This window comes from Bubalus bubalis, chromosome 4 (genome assembly GCF_019923935.1).
Source record: "Bubalus bubalis isolate 160015118507 breed Murrah chromosome 4, NDDB_SH_1, whole genome shotgun sequence".
Classification (NCBI taxonomy): Eukaryota; Metazoa; Chordata; class Mammalia; order Artiodactyla; family Bovidae; genus Bubalus; species Bubalus bubalis.
The window spans coordinates 72273907-72293170 of record NC_059160.1 but is presented as its reverse complement, the minus strand read 5'-3'; positions in this window follow the sequence as shown (position 1 = coordinate 72293170).

Here is a 19264-nt window from a genome sequence, read left to right as displayed (position 1 = left end):
TCTTTATGTTCAAATTAATACTACAGTTTCCTAATCATTCCCTTTCCTCAATTTCAGTCTGAATTCTATGCCCCAAATCAGATCTATCTCTTCAACCACTTACTTTTTCCATCGTCTAATGCAGTAGTTCTAAAGCTACTAAAATTCAAATAATAATGGTGTTTGACTCATTTATAGAAAAGGAAATCTTTATTTCTTAAATAAGTATCTAAATTTTAATATTTTAAATATCTCTCTGAAGTTTTTTTCTTAAACTTTTTTTTTTTCCTTTGGCTACACCACATGGCATTTGAAATCTTAGTTCCCCAACCAGGAATCAAACCCATGCCCCATGCAGAGTCTTAACCACTGGACCACCAGGGGAGACCCCTCTTTTTTTAAAAAAAACTTTTGTCCTGATCAATGGCTAATACATAGTTATTTCATGTGTGTGCTAAGCCACTTTAGTCATGTCCAACTCTTTGTGACCCTGTGGACTGTAGCCTATCAGGCTCCTCTGTCCATGGACTTCTCCAGGCAAGAATACTGGAGAGGGTTGCCATGACCTCCTTTAGGGGATCTTCCCGATCCAGGGATCAAATTCGCGTCTCTTACATCTCCTGCATTGGCAGGCAGGTTCTTTACCACCAGCACCACCTGGGAAGCCCAGTTAGTTCATATTGCCTAAAAATACCATGGTTTCTAGTTGTGGTTGTTGTTTAGCTGTATTGGTGGTTTCTAGGGACCCTGTCATTTGTCAATTTGAGATCCACAGCTTTAGATAGTAAGTGCCAAATTGACGGTCAAGACTCTCTAAACTCTGTCCCCAGGTCACGTTTCCTCTACTCTTTAATCCAGCATTCTTCTTTTCTCTGTAGAGGTTTGAGCGTATTCAATCAGGGCTCCCAGCCCATTGCTCAGAAAATGGGCTCTGCTGCGGGGCATTCCTGTGCTTTGCTTCTTCAGGGGCCCTTGCTCCCAACGTCTTCCTTTCCTCTCCTTTTTAATCATGTTTTAAAAGATAACAGTTCAAATCTCATGAATGCTCCTGATGCTCCAGGCCCTACCCAAGGACATTACATATATTAACTCATTTAAGCGTCTCAGGACCCTGTATGGTGGGAATGGCAAGATCTCTTTCTGGGCTTAAGCTTCTGAATTTGTAAAAGAAAGATTAAAATAATACTTCCTCAGGATTGTTGTGAAGGTTCAGTGAGTTAACACATGAATTGCCTAAGATGTGGTAAGCACTTAGTAAATATTAGCCATTATTTTATTATGCACCTTCCAGTTGTGGAAATTAAAGCTTATGTTGAGTAACAATTCTAGTCAAATTTAGATTGTCTGAATTTTGTCCACGTCTAAATTGGCCATGTCTCTGGAGTCTGAACTCTGCAACACTGGGTTTCCCTACCTCCCTTGCTCTTTTTCCTACTGACTCAAATATCCACAGTCCCCTCCCCAACTCCTCTGGAAATCGTGGTCACTCTTTTATGTTCCTAATATCTCCTTTGAAGACATCAGAGTATGGAGCATAGTGCTCACTCACATAAAACCTATATAAAATTCTTTCCACCTCGGCTTCCATTGTATTAACAGTTAGAGATAGACCTGTGCAAATGACATAATTTTCCATTTCTTACTTGTGCTGCAGCCCTCAAGACCTCTCTCAGGCTCAGTGACTCTAGGAAAACTCAGGGGATTCAGCTTCAAAGTCATAGTCGTAACTAAGATTTACTATAGCAAAACGGTACAAAACAAAATCAGCAAAGGGAAAACATATACAGGACAAATTCTGGAGGAAATCAGGCACAAACTTTAGAGAGTCCTCACCCAGGGGAGTCACACAGGATGTGCTGCATGCCTCTGGCAATGAGTTTTGTTTTTGTTTTGCTATATAGGTTCTCATTAGCTATCTATGTTATATGTGGTGGTGTATATATGTCAACTCCAATCTCCCCATTCATCCCCCCTTGGTAACCATAAGTTTGTTCTCTACATCTGTGACTCTGTTTCTGCTTTGCAAATAAGTTCACCTGTAACATTTTTCTAGATTCCACATTAAGTGACATTATACGATATTTGTTTTTCTCTTTCTGACTTGCTTCACTCTGTATGACAATCTCCAGGTCCATCCATGACTCTGTAAATGCCACTATTTCCTTCCTTTTTATGGCTGAGTAATATTCTGTTGTATATATGTACCACATCTTCTTTATCTATTCCTCTGTTGATGGGCATTTAGGTTGCTTCCATGTCCTGGCTATTGTAAATAGTCCTGCAATGGATATCAGGGTGCATGCATCCTTTTGAATTCTGGTTTTCTCCTAATATATACCTATGAGTAGCATCGCTGAGTCATATGGTAGCTTTATTTTTAGTTTTTTAAAAGAACTTCCATACTGTTCTTCATAGTGGTTTATATTAATTTATATTCCCAGCAATAGTATAGGAGGGTTCCCTTTTCTCCACACCCTCTCCAGTGTTTATTGTTTATAGATTTTTTTGATGATGGCGATTCTGATTGGTGTGAGGTGATACCTCATTATAGTTTTGATTTGCATTTCTCAAATTATTAGCAATGTTGAGCATCTCTTCAGGTGTTTCTTGGCCATCTGTATGTCTTCTCTGGAGAAATGTCTATTTAGGTCTTCCTTGGCAATGAGTTTTGACAACCCATGAGACTTGTCTATCAGGTTGCTCTTTAGAGACTCAGTGCCCAGGGCTTTTACCAGTGGCTGATCACGTTCTCTGCTGAGCACATAAAAAAATATCAGACTGTGAGTACCTTTCCTTATTCTTCATGGGAATAGTGAAAGCAGCTGTTTAGCATGAACTGCATTGTTCATACAATTTAGATACAGAGAGTCACTCTTATCAGTTCTGGAACCCTCCTGTGATTATTGACTTGATGTCAACTTGGAGGGTGCTTTAGAATTAGGTTAACATTTTAATGTGTGAATTCTGAGTGAGCAGATTTTCTTCCATAATATGGGTGGGCCTCATCCAATCAGTCGAAGGCCTACATAGGACAGAAAGATTGGTCTCCCCAGCAGAAGGGAATCTTCAAGCAGACTGCCTTTGGATTTCAGATCATCTCTCCTGGATCACCAGCCTGCTGCCACACATTGCAGACTAGACTTGCCAGTCTCCATGAGCCCCTGTCCTTATAATAAATCTCTTTCTGTCTATTATACACACATATTTTTTTGGTTGTGTTTCTCTGGAGAAACCTGACTAATCCAAGTTCCCACATGCCAGCTAATGGTCACTCTTGCAAGCAGGACTCCTAAGGACAGCAGTCTCAGGGTAGCTCTGTTCTTCACATTACTAACATCTGTAGCAGCAGAAGCCACAAATGGTAATATCATGGAGCAGCAGGGCTTATGAAAAATAAGAAACTATAAGGTAGAAAGAAGAGCATGGAGAGAAGTTGGCTGGTGGTGGCAGAGAAGTGGAAGTGGCAGACAGAGTGCTGGGGTGGAGGCTTCATGTAACAGTGGAACATTCAAATAGGAAACAGGAGGTGTCTGTAGCTGGGGGAGCCAAAGGAGCAGGTAAAAGATACTTCTTTATCCCACGAGACCTGACCACATAATTGTGGTTTGTGGTGGGTTAAAGACAGCCAAAGTTTCTTTGCCACTCCTTATGTGAAGATGAAGAATCTGTTTCTTCTCTTCTTAAGTCTGGGCTGGAATGTGATATGCTTTAACCAGTGGAACACCGCAGAGTTGGCACTGTGACTATTCTAGGCATGAGCCTTAAGAGGGGCTGGAAGCTTCTGCTTTTGTGCTTTGAGGGGCCATGGGTCACCATGCCATGAAATACATCTATTCTGCTTGGAGAAACTTGGAGAGAAAGAGAGAGAGAAATGCCCAACCAGCTCCCAACTGTTCCAGCTATCCCAGCTGAGGTTCGTGCATGTAAATGATGTCATTCTGGATGTTCCAGCTCAGTTTGAGACTCCAGATGATAGCACCTGCATGCATGACCCCAGGTCAGACCAGCAGAAGAGTCACCCTGCTGAGCCCCACTCAAATGACAGAATCATGAGCAAATAAAGTGTTGTGATCCTAAACTACAAACTGTTAGGATATCTTATTCCATAGCAATAGAAAAGTGATGTGGTGAAGCAGCTGAGATGGTCTAAGCACAGTGGCTTCATTGTAAGGCTAGGCACCAGAGGAGAAAGCAAGAGATGTCTGTGGCTGGGCAACAGGGTGATTCTGCGAGACTTGACACAGGCACTCTTTTCCAGTTTCCACTGTTTCACAACACGGACATGTGTCATTTTGCAAAGGAAACAGTCTGTACTCTTCTGAATTAAGCTTTACCCGAGAATCTTTTCCAGACCTTCCCAACCCTCAAACCGAAGTTTGTGAACAGTTGATTGAGATCCCATGCACCATGAGTCATGTTTGTCTTCAGAATGCCTGTTGCCTTAGTGGAGATCTTAGATCATCAAAAGTCCCATGCCCTGGAGCTCATTTCTTCATTTGGGAACCCAACATACAATGTATAACTTCATCTCCGGCAAAAATTCTCAACATGTGTCTGAGCCTGTATATGCAGGATGCCAAATCAGTGAATCCAAAAATGTAACAGTTACCCCCTCAAAAAAAAAAAAAAAAAAAAACAGTCTGACTGATTTTATTGATAGATTTAATGGGTCATTTACTTGTGGCAGAAACTGGGCCTATGACCAATTGTTGCAAATACTTTCATCTCTCTTTCATGGATGAGGATACCAAGAGGGAGAGACACAGAGAGATCCCATGAATTACCAGAGCCACTCAACAAGTCAAAATTGAAGGCAAGGACATTATCCAGGGCTCCCAGATCTCTCTTCAGGGTTTTCTCCACTATTGGCAGTGTTAGTTTTCATTGATGTGTTTGTATATTTCTCTGCTGGAGAGGGCATAGGTGCAGCCCAGCATTTTTTTTTTTTTTATTACCTTAAGCAAAACATATTTCCTTTTTGTGATATCACTGTTTCACCCTGGACACTTGATTACTTTCTTATGGGCAGTCTCAGCTATCTTTTGGAGGAAAAAAAAAAAGATTCAGTAAGAAATAACCTCCCCAAGGACCTTGTGTTGAGAAAGAATGCATAAGCCTAGCCAACAGGGTGAGTGTGGAGAGGCTCTCCCTGCTGATAATCTTGGGAGAAAGTATTGCCTGACTTGGAAATATGACATTTTTCTAGGCCACCTCATTTCATCTGATAGAAAATGATCACTTTCCAATATGTTCTTATTAAAGAAAATGAATGAAAACATGGCCAGGAGGTGACCTAGAATGGTAAATCAGAGTGAGTAAAGTCTACATGTCCATTTCCAGTCAGTAGATACTCTGTTTTATTTATATCATATGGAGAATTCATTCACTCATCCATCCATCCATCCATCCATTCATTCATCCATCCATCCATTCAGCAAATGTTGATTGAACACCTACCACAGCAAAGCCCTATGGAGACATATTGGGTATAGACCATACCACCTGATCCTGCATTTTACAGCCTCATAAAGGAGATAAGAGAAGATGTGAACACAAAGAACTATGATCAAGGTAATAAATGAGTAAGTACCATAGGAGAGAAAAATAAGGTGAGATGAAAGTTCAGAAAAAGGAGACATCACTTCTGGCCAAAGGAAACATAGAGTAGAATGATTTCTTAAAAGTATAATCTATCACCCTCCAACTCCTGGTTTAAAAGCCTCACACAGTTATTAGCTATATGACCTTGGGCAAATCATAAATTTTCTGTGTCTTAGTTTGCTTATCTTTTAAAAGGAAGGGTTGGACTAAATGATCTTGAGGGTCCTTTCCGCTCTAAAGTCCTAGGATACATAATTTTTCATGAGAAGGCCCAGCTTAATATGTGACAATCTATTCTTTATACAACCAGAGTAACTCTTTAAACCTCAATAAGATCATGTTACCCATGGCTTAAAACCCTTTCATGGCTGCATTTCAAAGAAAACCCAAACTCTTTTTGTTGGTGTGCAAGGTCCCACAGCATCTGGCCCTGCTCTTTTTCTAACCCCATCTCCCAGAGCACCTCCTCTTGGTCCTTAATGCATCAACCAAGGCCTTCACACACACTGTTCCCTCTGTCAGGAATGCCTGTCCTTGTCATTTAGTCGCTAAGTCGTGTCTAACTCTTGCAACTCCATAGACTGTAGCCCACCAGGCTCCTCTGTCCATGGGATTTCCCAGGTAAGAATACTGGAGTGCATTGAAATTACCTTCTCCAGGGGATCCTCCAAACCCAGGGATTAAACCCGTGTCTCCTGCATTGGCAGGTAGATTCTTTACCACTAAGCACTAGGGAAGCCCTAGGAATCCCTTCCCTCTCTTGTTAAAAAAAAATGTATATGTGTGTGTGTGTGTGTGTACAATTTTTATGAAGAAAAGAAATATATAAATTTAAAATAGTCAAATGATATTATAAGGTTATAACCCAGAGAGTTAGGAGGCTGGGAAGGGTAGAAATCATGTTCCAATATGTAGATTTGTATTTAAAACCTTGTTTCCATGTATCTTCACCCTACTTCCTGTGGGCCTGGAATCCTGGGTATGAAGCCACTCAGATTTTCTATAGAATAAAAATCCTCTGGCATCCTCCAGGATGAGGGAAGGACAGTTGCCCTGGATAAGTGGAACAGAGGAGAGAATCTGGGGGTCTGTGTGTGCTTTATTCTGAATTTCAAACCATTCTTCTGATTTCTCACCAATACTTTCAGCCCTTTACACCACCTATCATGTGCCTCCAATTCCCGAGATTTTTCTGGGGAGTTCATTTCTGTGACTAGGCTCTTTTAATAACAGCGTCCCCTCTGTAAGAACTTGGTATTTTGCATTCTTAGTTTTGCTAACTTTCCCTTCAACTTTTCATCTTCTGAAACTGTGATCATTCTTTGCAACCACAATGATATCTCTCTTCACCCATTCTCCTTGTCTTTCTGAGTTTCTATCTCATTAATTCTTTTAATACTCAATTTGAATAGGAATTGTAGAAGGGGTCCAGATTAAAGAATGTTTTATACCTTCCATGTTTAACTAGAGTGCCTCTTCCGTTATCTCAGCTTTAGAATTTATATCATCTAGACATCAGGTTCAAAGTCAGAATGAACTTCCCTGACCACATGTCTAAGGAGTTCCTCTTGGGTTTGTCTATTAGAGCACCGTGTTTGCCTCTTTTGTAACATTGAACACAACTTACAGCCAAATCCTTATTTATTGACTTATGTTTATGACTTTGTTTAAAGTCTGTTGCTCTCACTAGAGTGCAAACTCAGGGAAGACAGGAACCATGGCTATTTTCTTAAATCAGTTTATACTGAGTGCTCAGCACAGTGCCTCACCATAGCCGAAGCTCAAGAATTCTTATCCATGATGGGACTTCCCGGGAGTCCAGTGGCTAAGACTCTGCGCTCCTAACACAGGGCACCTGGGCTCAATCCTTGGGCAAGGAGCTAGATCTCCAATTCCACAACTGAGAGTTTATATGCCACATCCATAGAGCTGGCATGCTGCGAGTAAAGATCCTGAGTGCTTCAGCTAAGACCTGGAACAGCCAAATAAATATTTTTTAAAAGAAGAATTCTTCTTTGCATGTTGACAGACATAAAGACCAAATCTTAGACTCCACTGACAATGTCACCAACACAAGGACAATCTGAAAAAAAAAAGAAGGACAAAGATGTAGCACATTGCTCAAGAGGATGAACTCTGGAGCCAGACTTTCTGTGTTCCAGTCCTAGAATGACAACTCACTTAGCTGGGCAGATCAACTACATTAGAAAGGAGATAATAATAGTACACTTACTTCATGAGATGCTTATACAGATGAAAGTGAGTCGGCATCGTTAGAACTCTTAGAACAATGGCCAGCACGTAGTCAGTGCTTTATCAGTGTTGACTGTTACGTATCCAAGTATTCAGCCTGGGAAGACCTTGGCTGGGTGAGGATCACACTCTGAAGTTTTGCTTCAAAAATGTAAGTCATTCCATGGAGTATAAACACATTGACCTTGTAGGTTCAGAATGTTTAGAATCCAATTTCGGATTTTGGGTTCCACCTCTTGGGTTTTCAAGATGTGCCATTTATTCCAGTAATTTATAAAGCAAGTCCTCTTAGGGTACCCCTGAACAAAAGATTCCTCCTTGGGGATAACTTATGGTGGGGAAGATGGGTTGATGGATTAAAGGAAGGAGGTAACTGGATAAGCTTAAAGGAATAGAAGGCCTGGAAGAATGGGGTATGAGGGTGGAGAAAAGTGTTTGGGCACTAGGAGGTGTTGGCTGAAATGCCAGCTCTACTTTACCAGCTATGTGACCTTAAACAACTTGCCAGACCTCTTGGTGCCTCAGTTTCCTTAGTATCACAAATATGAGATGCTCCTGCTCATGCTTAGTCACTGAGTCATGTCCAACTCTTTGCGACCTCCTCTGTCCATGGAATTTTCCAGGCAAGAACACTGGAGTGGGTAGCCATTCCCTTCTCCAGGGGATCTTCCTAACCCAGGGATCAAACCCAGGTCTTCTGGACTGCAGGCAGATTCTTTATCATCTGAGCCACTGGGGAAGCCCCAGTACATAGAAAACTTAGATGAGTACCTGACAGAGAGAAAAATACTCCAGTATTTAAATTATTTTCACTATGATTAGAATTAGTCAGGAAACCTGGTTTTAATCCCATCTCTGAATCTGACTGGCCTTGTGACCTTCAGTTCAGTTCAGTCGCTCAGTCGTGTCTGACTCTTTGCGACCCCAAGGACTGCAGCACGTCAGGCCTCCCTGCCTGTCACCAAGTCCCTGCCTGTCCCGGAGGTTACTCAAACCCATGTCCATCAAGTCAGTGATGCCATCCAACCTATCTTCTGTCGTCCCCTTCTCCTCCCACCCTCCATCTTTCCCAGCATTAGGGTCTTTTCAAATAAGTCAGTTCTTCGCATCATGTGGCCGAAGTATTGGAGTTTCAGCTTCACCATCAATGAATATTCAGGACTGATTTCCTTTAGGATGGACTGGTTGGATCTCCTTGCAGTCCAAGGGACTCTCAACAGTCTTCTCCAACACCACAGTTCAAAAGCATCAATTCTTCGGTGCTCAGCTTTCTTTATTGTCCAACTCTCACATCCATACATGACTACTGAAAAAACCACAGCTTTGACTTAGATGGACCTTTGTCGGCAAAGTAATGTCTCTGCTTTTTAATATGCTATCTAGGTTGGTCATAACTTCTTTCAAAGAGCAAGCATCTTTTAATTTCACGGCTGCAGTCACTGTCTGCAGTGATTTTGGAGCTCCCAAAAATAAAGTTTGTCACTGTTTCCATTGTTTCCCCATCTATTTGCTATGAAGTGATGGGGCCAGATGCCATGATCTTCGTCTTCTGAATTTTCAGTTGTAAGTCAACTTTTTCACTCTTCTCTTTCACTTTCATCAAGAGGTTCTTTAGTCCTTCTTCGCTTTTTGCCATAAGTGTGATATCATCTACATATCTGAGGTTATTGATACTTCTCCCGGCAGTCTTGATTCCAGCTTGTGCTTCTGGCTTTAGGGGATTCATTTTCTTTTTCTGTGTCCAAGGGGCTCATCTCTGAAACGAAGTCACCCTATTTCTTTGCAGTTTATGAGTCTGAATGCTGCCAGTGACTACTTCTGAAGACTCCTTCCACCACCCCCTATGCATACACACATATACATACATACGCTCACAAATTCCTGGGATCCTGGGCCTTTTCCAGCTCTTACCAGGACAGTATTTACAAATCCTGGTCTGCAGCTGCACAAAATTAACCTACATTAGAGCATGAAGAGTCAAGGAAGCCAGGCTCCAGGAGGGTTCTCCCGAGCCCCATTTCCTGGTATTCACACCCTGTGCAATCCCTTCCCACAGTGAAAACAACTGACCGATGTAACCAGTAGGTTATTATTATTTTTTTAATTTCATTTCATTTTTTAAAAATTGAGGTATAATTGCTTTTTAGTGTTATGTTAGTTTCTACAGTACAGTGAAGTGAATCAGCTATATGTATACATATATCCCCCCCTTCTTAGACTTCCCTCCCACCCCACCCCCCAATTCCATCCTTCTAGGTCACCAGAGAGCATCAAGCTGAGCTCCCTGTGCTGTACAGCAGTTTGTCACTAGCTGTCTGTTACAGATGACTGGATAAAGAAGATGTGATACATGTGTACAATGGAATATTATTCAGCCATGAGGAGGATCGAAATTGGGTCATTTGTAGAGACATGGATGGACCTAGAATCTGTCATACATAGTGAAGTAGGTCAGAAAGAGAACAAATATCATATATTAACACATGTATGTGGAATCTAGGAAAAATAGTACAGATGAACCTATTTGCTGGGCAGGAATAGAGATGCAGATGTAGAGAACAGATGTGTAGACATGGGATGAGTTGGGAGCTTGAGATTGATGTATGTGCACTGCCAATAAGATTTTTAGAAATGTCAGAGAGTGACATCAAGACTAGTTCATGAAAGATATTGAGGCTTTCCCGTTTGTTCTTGGCTCTCTCCTTCTGGAGGAAGCCAGCTACCATGTCAGAAGGACACTCCAGAAGCCCTGTGGAGAGATACATGTGGTCAGAACTGATGCTTCGTCTCAACAACCAGCACTAAATTGCCAGGCATGATCCTCCAGCCTCAATGAAACCTGCATGTGACCTGTTCCAGCCAACGTCATGACTGCAACTTCATGGGAGCCGCCGGGCCAGAACCTCTCAGCTAAACACTCCCCAAACCCAAACCTCAGAAACTGTGTGTAGTTATTCATGCTTCTCCTTGTCTCAAGTCTCTATGTTTTGGATAATTTGTTATGCAGTGTAGATAACCAATACAGGGCTCCCTAGAAACATGTTATGGTTATATACCATTGAGTTAGCTTACAAGTGCAGACCCTCCATCTAATCTTCACATGGGCTAAAACCCTAGGAACCTTTCTAAAACCTCACTTATTTCTCTTCCTCTCTAGATAGCAGACTTGTTTCGTAGGTCTTAACACTTCGGATTATAGTTCCTTTTTTCCTAAGTTTTCTTGTTTTCTGTTTGTTTTGCATATGGAGGCATTGTTCAGAGGTTTCTTGAATACCCACTCCAGTGTCTGGCAAATTTCAAAGTCCTTCATTTGCCGTTATATTTCAAGGCCCTGAGAGGGCCCTGTGCAATGGAGTCACACAGTCATAAGGATGATAAAATTTGTGAAGGAACAATAGTTGGTGACAGTCTGTGAGCCCATTCTCTTGCTATTTCACCTTCCGCTCTGTCATGCCTCTCCTTGGGTTCTGTGGCATTCGAGTGGTCATGGGCATTTTTGGCATTCAGCTGAGGGAAAGTTGAGTTTAATTTGGATGTGGTGGGGTATGTTTTGTGGTTTACAGGCACTTCTGCATGGAGTTAAGCAATTTCTAGCTTTCTCAGTGTTGGAATGGCTTCCAGCAATATTCCTGGAAATACTGCTGTGCCAGCACAAAGGGACATGACCAGAAGCCCTATCACAGTGATTTGTCCTGCACCATGTCCTGTGGATTGAAGAGGAGAAATAAGGCTGGAAATATACAGAGCCAGAAGTTAGCCTGTGGAAACTTCTTCCCATTTTCAGTTGTTTAAGATAGTAAGCCAGAGATTGACTAGGTCAATGTCTAATCAAAAATACCAAAATTTAAACAATTAATCATTTGACAGACTAACGACTGAATAATTTTTCTATTCACCCTGTAAAGAATTATGCTGCTGCTGCTGCTGCTAAGTCGCTTCAGTCGTGTCCGACTCTGTGCGACCCCATAGACGGCAGCCCACCAGGCTCCCCCGTCCCTGGGATTCTCCAGGCAACAAAGTCATTTTCATAGGAATAAATGAATAACCTAAAAGAAAATATAGCTAAAGGTAATAATTAAGAAAACCCATATAGATGTGTATCCAAGAGTACAATTCTTATATTTTTCTGGGTTTCACAAAGTCTGAGGTATTTGCGTTTAAAAATGTGTAATGCATTATGGAAAGGGGAGTGGCAACCCACTCCAGTATTCTTGCCTGGAGAATCCATGGACAGAGGAGCCTGGCGGGCTACAGTCCCAAGGGTCACAAAGAGTCGGACACAATAGAGGGACTGACACAATGCATTATGATTTCTCTTTCTAAATAAGTGCGTACTTTCAAACCTAAGTTGCTATTTACAATTTTATGTTCTTCTAAGGAGACTCCTGGAACTTGAATGTTGCTTCAGGCTCCACAAAACCTGGCCCTCCTCCTGATCCTTCCCACCTAGCTCCAGATTCTTGTAGAAAGAGCTCCTTTATTTCTGCAGCCCTGTCTCCCACTTGGCTCTGAGTTGAGTTGCTCTCCATTCTGCTTACCTGTTCCCAGTAGCTCTCATGAGGATCTTCTTCCTTTTGGTTCAGACCCTTCATTTTCTGAGTGCCTTCTCATATCTCCACTGGCAAGTCTTGATTTCTCTCTCCTTGAAACCCAGTTTCCTCTAGAAGTCCCTGTATACTTTTTCTTTGACAGGAGTTCATGGCAGCCTCAACTCCCCCACTGACAAAGAACACTCTCCCAGGTCTCTGTTATTTCCACCCGCTTCATGGCCACCGTTACCCTCACCATTAGCTCCATGACGTCAGGTCACACATTGGAATCACTCAATGTGTGATGAGTGCAAAAACAGGCACCACAAAGGTTTGGAAAGGAAACAAACAGGCACATAAATTATATTATATCTCTATTGGCATAAACATGAATCTTCATTTCGGTGATCAGTCTTCAAAAATTTTTAGTGCCAAGTAGGCAAATTGGCCTAAAATCAGTTAGCTTGTGGGGAAAGAGTATGTTTTTGCCACACTGATATGCTCTTTGTTTTCCATTGTTGCTCCTTTATTCCTGAGTTTTCTTTTTCTTTCTCTTTTCTACCCTTTTCCCCTCACCTGTTACTTTCATCTAACACGTGTATGCGTGCACACCCACACCCACACACACACACTTATATACACTGGAGGAATTGATTGTGAATTACCTAAGGCTTGTGGTTAGAGTTATTTTATTTAACACTTAAATTTGTTGCCCAATTTGCTGTGAAATCTAGACAGGGCGAGAACAGGGGAAATCCTGTGGTCAGGAATCAGCCATGCCCTGTTCCAGCTGACAGTTTGCAGAAGATGAGGGACACAGATCTTAAAAGGGGCCTCAGGAGAGAAAACACAGGTCTAGGACCAAATCTCCTTTAGCTTCTCAGAGCTGACAGGAAGGATGCCTTATTTTCCCAGCAATAATAGATTTCCTTCATTGAGATAACTGACCTGTAGCTTTATTTCCTTGCAAAGTAGATTATAACCTTCTAAAATGAAACACCTCACCCTATGATATTTTCATGGAATGGAGTGGACAGCTGTTGCATTAGCTTGTCCAGCGTCCATTACCTGGGATTCTGATAACAGTCCACTGGGTTTAGGATGGTGGGGGCTCACTCCATGCCAGGATCCAGGAATAAGAATGTATCAGACATTCTTGTCCCAGAAATTGAAATTTGAATAAACTGTCAGAAAATGAAAATTGTAGCCATTCTTTTATCTCAGCTTCAGAGGCCTGAAGACAGTGTCCTTGTGTTCCTGGCCCCAGATCCTCGAAGCTGTTCCAGTAACACCTAGTTCTCTTTTAAAAAATTGAAGTATAGTTGATTTATAATGTTTCAGGTGTACAGCAAAGTGATTCAGTTATATGCTTATATTCTTTTTCTGATTCTTTTCTGATTTAGGTTATTACAAGATACAGAATATAGTTCCCTGTGTTATATAGTAGGTCCTTTTTTCTATCTATTTTATATTTAATAGTGTGTGTCTATTAATCCCAAACTCCTAATTTGTCCCTTCCCCCCTCTCCCCTTTGGTAACCATGTTTGTTTTCTATGTCTGTAGGTCTATCTCTGTTTTGTGTATAAGATCTAGTTCTTTTATTTTCAGGGCTTCCCTGGTGGCTCAGATGGTAAAAAAATCTGCCTGCAATGCAGGAGACCAAGGTTCGATCCCTGGGTGGGGAAGACCCCTAGGGAAGGGAATGGCTACCCACTCCAGTATTCTTGTCTGAAGAATTCCATGGAGAGGGGACCCTGGGGGCCACAGTCCAAGGAGTCGCAAATAAGTCAGACATGACTGAGTGACTAACCCTTCTTTTATTTTCACTTCTGGGCTCATTCTCTAACCTTTCTTTTCTTTCTTTTTTTTCTTAAGTGTTCCAGTATGGGTTTCAGTAGCCTACAGTCGAACCTAGCAGATACAGATATCTGAAGTGGACCTAAGATGTCAAAAAGAACAAAATCTGGGGCCAGACCATATTGTACAGTTGGAAAACACTTATTTTTCTGACCCCCATTTCTTTTCCATTTTCACTTTGATGTGAAGCCACAGATTTCCATCCCCACGCCATCACCTCCACAACACTGCATGCCATGATGCCTCTTCCAGTTTCTTCCTAACAGCACCTAGGCTCTGAAAAGGCGCTGATACAGCCGTCATTTATTTGATCAATACAGAGCATCTACTGTATGTCAGACACTTTTCCAGGTGCTTGTGATACAACAACAAAATCTGTGTTGCAATGAGAAAACAGACATCAGGTAAATGGATAAATTAACAATATAATTGAACAGAGTGATGAATATTATAAAGGGTGATGAAACAGAATGGCTGGGTGGTCTGGGAGTGAGCGCTTGAGTGCTTAGTTGCTCAGTCATGTCTGACTCTTTGCGACCCCATGGTTTGTAGGTGTGGGTTGCTGTGCCCTCCTCCCAGGGGATCTTCTTGACCTGGGAATTGAACCTGTGTCTCTTGCGTCTCCTGCATTGCAGGTGAACTCAAGAGCTGTTTCAGCCGTGTTAAATGTAAGATTGCCATCAGACAGCCAACAGGAACTGTCTGAGGTCCAGTAGAAGAGTTAGGGTTGATATAAAGCTGAGAGTTGTTAGGATAGGAGTGGTACTGAAGGCTGTGAGACTAGGTGAACTATCTAAGGGGAACATCACGAGAGAAGAGAAGAAGGTCATGGACCAAACCTCGGAGCTGTTGACTACTGCAACATTGAGCCATCATTATTCATTTAATTAATAATCTTAATCAATATCTGCAGTCTTTCCCAGCATCAGGGTCTTTTCAAATGAGTCAGTTCTTCTCATCAGGTGGCCAAAGTATCAGAGTTTCAGCTTCACTATCAATGAATATTCAAGACTGATTTCCTTTAGGATGGACTGTTTGGATCTCCTTGCAGTCCAAGGAACTCTCAAGAGTCTTCTCCAACACCACAGTTCAAAAGCAACAATTCTTCGGTGCTCAATTTTTTTTATAGTCCAACTCTCATATCCATACATGACTACTGGAAAAACCATAGTTTTGGCTAGATGGACCTTGTTGGCAAAGTAATGTCTCTGCTTCTTCATATGCTGTCTAGGTTGGACATAACTTTTCTTTCAAGAAGCAAGTGTCTTTTAATTTCATGGCTGCATTCACCATCTGCATTTTGGAACCCCAAAAATAAAGTCTGTCACTGTTTCCCCATCTATTTGCTATGAAGTGATGGGACCAGATATTATGATCTTAATTTTCTGAATGTTTAGTTTCAAGCCAACTTTTTCACTCTCCTCTTTCAATTTCATCAAGAGGTTCTTTAGTTCTTCTTTGCTTTCTGCCATAAGGGTGGTGTCATCTACATATCTGAGGTTATTCAAATTTCTCCTGGCAATCTTGATTCCAGCTTGTGCTTTATGCATCCCAGTGTTTCTCATGATGTACTCTGCATATAAGTGAAATAAGCAGGTTGACAATATACAGCCTTGACGTACTCCTTTCCCGATTTGGAACCAGTCTGTTGTTCCATGTCCATTTCTAACTGTTGCTTCCTGACCTGCATACAGATGTCTCAGGAGGCAGGTCAAGTGGTCTGGTATTTCCATCTCTTTAAGAATTTTCCACAATTTGTTGTGATCCACACAGTCAAAGTTTTGGTGTAGTCAATAAAGCAGAAGTAGATGTTTTTCTGGAACTCTCTTGCTTTTTTGATGATCCAACAGATGTTGGCAATTTGATCTCTGGTTCCCCTGCCTTTTCTAAATCCAGCTTGAATATCTGGAAGTTCATGGTTCACATACTGTTGAACCTTTGCTTGGAGAATTTGGAAAGACTGAAGGCGAGAGGAAAAGGGGATGACAGAGGATGAGATGGTTGGATGGCATCACCAACTCAATGGACATGAGTTTGAGTAAACTCCAGGAGTTGGTGATGGACAGGGAGCTCTGGAGTGCTCCAGTCCATGGGGTATCAAAGAGTCGGACATGACTGAGTGACTGAACTGAACTGAACTGAATCAGTATCTTAATCCATATCTTTGACCTTGATGAGTTTACAGTCGAAGATAGTATTTTTAAAGCATTTTTTTTAATGGCAGGATAGTCCTCAAAAGAAATTATGTGGCTCAATCTAAATCTACAATTGGAAGTGCTCTGGTTGTTGCTGGTTGGGAGTGAGGGCTAGCCCCAAAATCGTGCGCTCTCAGTGCTCCCTCCCCTTTCGCAAGCCCACACTTACACTCAAAATGATCTCTGAGGACTCACTCTGGAACTCAATGGATACATGGAGAACAGAGCAAAACATCTCTGATCTTCAATTCTCTGATCAAAGGTCACCTCTTTGATAAGAGAATATAGAAAAATTACAGATTGTCCACATGCCTACCCTTAATTCTCCTCTGATACTTTTAGCCTATTCTTTATTTTTTCATTTTATTGTTTTTAAAGATTTTTTAATATGGAAAGTTTTTAAAGTCTTTATTGAATTTGCTACAATAGTGCTTCTGTTTTGTTTATGTTTTGATTTTTTTTGGCTGTGAGGCATGTAGGATCTCATCTCCTTCATCAGCCTTTGAACCTGCATCCCCTACATTAGAAGGGGAAGTCTCAACCACTGGACCGCCAGGGAAGTCCCCTACTCTTTATATAACTCGCATATAAAATACTGACTGGGGATTTCCCTGGTGGTCCAGTAGTTAAGACTCTGAGTTCTCAATGCAGGGAGCACGAGTTCGATCCCTGGTCAGGGAACTAAGATCCTGCATGCTGTATGGCATGGCCAAAAAACGAAAATGCTAACATATTATATGCTTTACTTATTTTTATTGTATTTTGAATGGTCTCTCTTTGCTAGAAAGTAAGCTCCACAAAGCAGTCATTTTTTTTTTCCCTGTATACTGATGTTTCCTGCACACTTATAAGTAGTGACTAGCTCATGGTGGCACTCAGTCAATGATCCTGGAATGGTTGAATGAATGAATGAACCAATGTTACAAAAGATGCAATTCCTTAGTGAGCACAGTATTTTTTTAATCTTTCAAATATTTAATGAATATCCAGATAATCTACTCTGTGCCCAATATTACAGGAAAAGGAAAGGCATATAGAAAATTAAATTTCAAATAAGGATTTGTCTTATTCTAGGTATCTTGGAGAACTCGGTGGTGTAATTTCTGACTCTAGACAAAAGTAATAGTTCCTTTCTATTTTAAGTGGTAGATTGGAACGCTGGTCTCAATTTTCCACTCCCTAGAAGAGCATTCTGATTCCGTATCACTTGCCATATAACTTTGCAGTGCCTCTTTGTAGAGCAGGTGGGACATTCATCTCTGACTTGGGCTTTGCCATGTTACTTGCTTTGGCTGATGGAAAGTGACCAGATTTATTTTGGGAGGAGGCTTTCATGATAGGGCTTGTCCTGGGCTTTTGCCATCTGCCAGGAAATGAGCAAGGCCCAGTCAGCCACTGGTCCCAGAATGAGAGACCAGGAGAGAAAGCCTGAATCCAACCCAAAGTCTGACACTGAGCCACCTGCCAACCCACAGACCCATGAGCAAAAAGTTAATATTTGTTGCTCTTATAAACCACTGAGATTTGGGGGTTGTTTATTCCCCAGAATTAACACTTAGAAATCTGACTAATATAGTCACAAGTAAATATAATGAACTTTATAACAGTGGCTCTCCTTGATGGAATTTAAAATGGAAAAAAAAAAAAAATCCACCTTCCATTAATCCAGGAAGGCATTTCCTGGATTTTGTTAAAACACTAATAAAGCAAAATCGAGGCCCATTTCCTAAGGGAAATGTGATTTAAGGTGTGATTCTAATGAAGGTAGAATGATTTGGCAAGAAAAAAGCAGAAAGTTGAGTCCTAGCAGATTATGCCCTTCCCCTGCGTGAGACACAAGAAGTCTAGTAATTCCTGAAGGGTTCTGCCTCTAGAAAATGAGGGCAGCCAAGTAGATGGTTGCTAAGGTAACGTTCTCTCTAACATCAGATTCCCCATCCTTATGTAGAAGTAGAAGAAATGTTATTACGCGGTAATAGAAGTAAAGTACTCTATTGATGGATGGAAACAATTAAGAATTTTTTTAAAAATCCATGCAATTGATTTATTTTATTGGATTGGCCAAAAAGTCATTCGAGTTTTTTTATTTGTCTTACAGAAAAAACACAAATGAACTTTGGGCCAACCCAATAAATACTATTGTAAATAGAACTTTAAAAGCAAATGGAAAGAAGAAAGTGAAAGTAAAGTCACTCAGTAGTGTCCAACTCTTTGCAACCCCATGGACATAGTCCATGGAATTCTCCAAGCCGGAATACTGGAATGGGTACTCTTTCCCTTCTCCAGGGGATCTTCCCAACCCAGGGATCAAACATTGACCCAGGGATCTCCCACATTGCAGGCGCATTCTTTACAGACTGAGCCAAAAAGGAAGCCCAAGAATACTGGAGTGGGTAGCCTATGCCTTCTTCAGGGGATTGTCCCGACGTTCAGGAATTGAACTGGGGTCTCCTGCATTGCAGGCGGATTCTTTACCAACTGAGCTATCAGGGAAGAGGACAACCTCAAATTGAATCACATTGAAAGGATACAACTCCAGTAAGTAAGAAAGGTTGTTCTACACAAAGGCTCATGGACATTTTTCTTTGGTAAGAAAATAAGTAGAAAAGCACATTCCATTTTCTCGTAATTGTTTTGTCAAACTGATGTACTAGCTTGGCAGATCCTCACTCCAGGTTGTTGTCCAATGTCTGGGGCAGAGGCAGAGCGGTCAAAATGTTATCCTCAGAAAGGCAAACTTTATGGGAGGAATTCCTTTTTAGCTGTCTCCCTGCCCCTCCTCGACTCTTCTTTAAGAAAGATTATCTGTCTCAGTAAAAAGTCTTGTCTTTTCCTGATCACTTTTTGCAG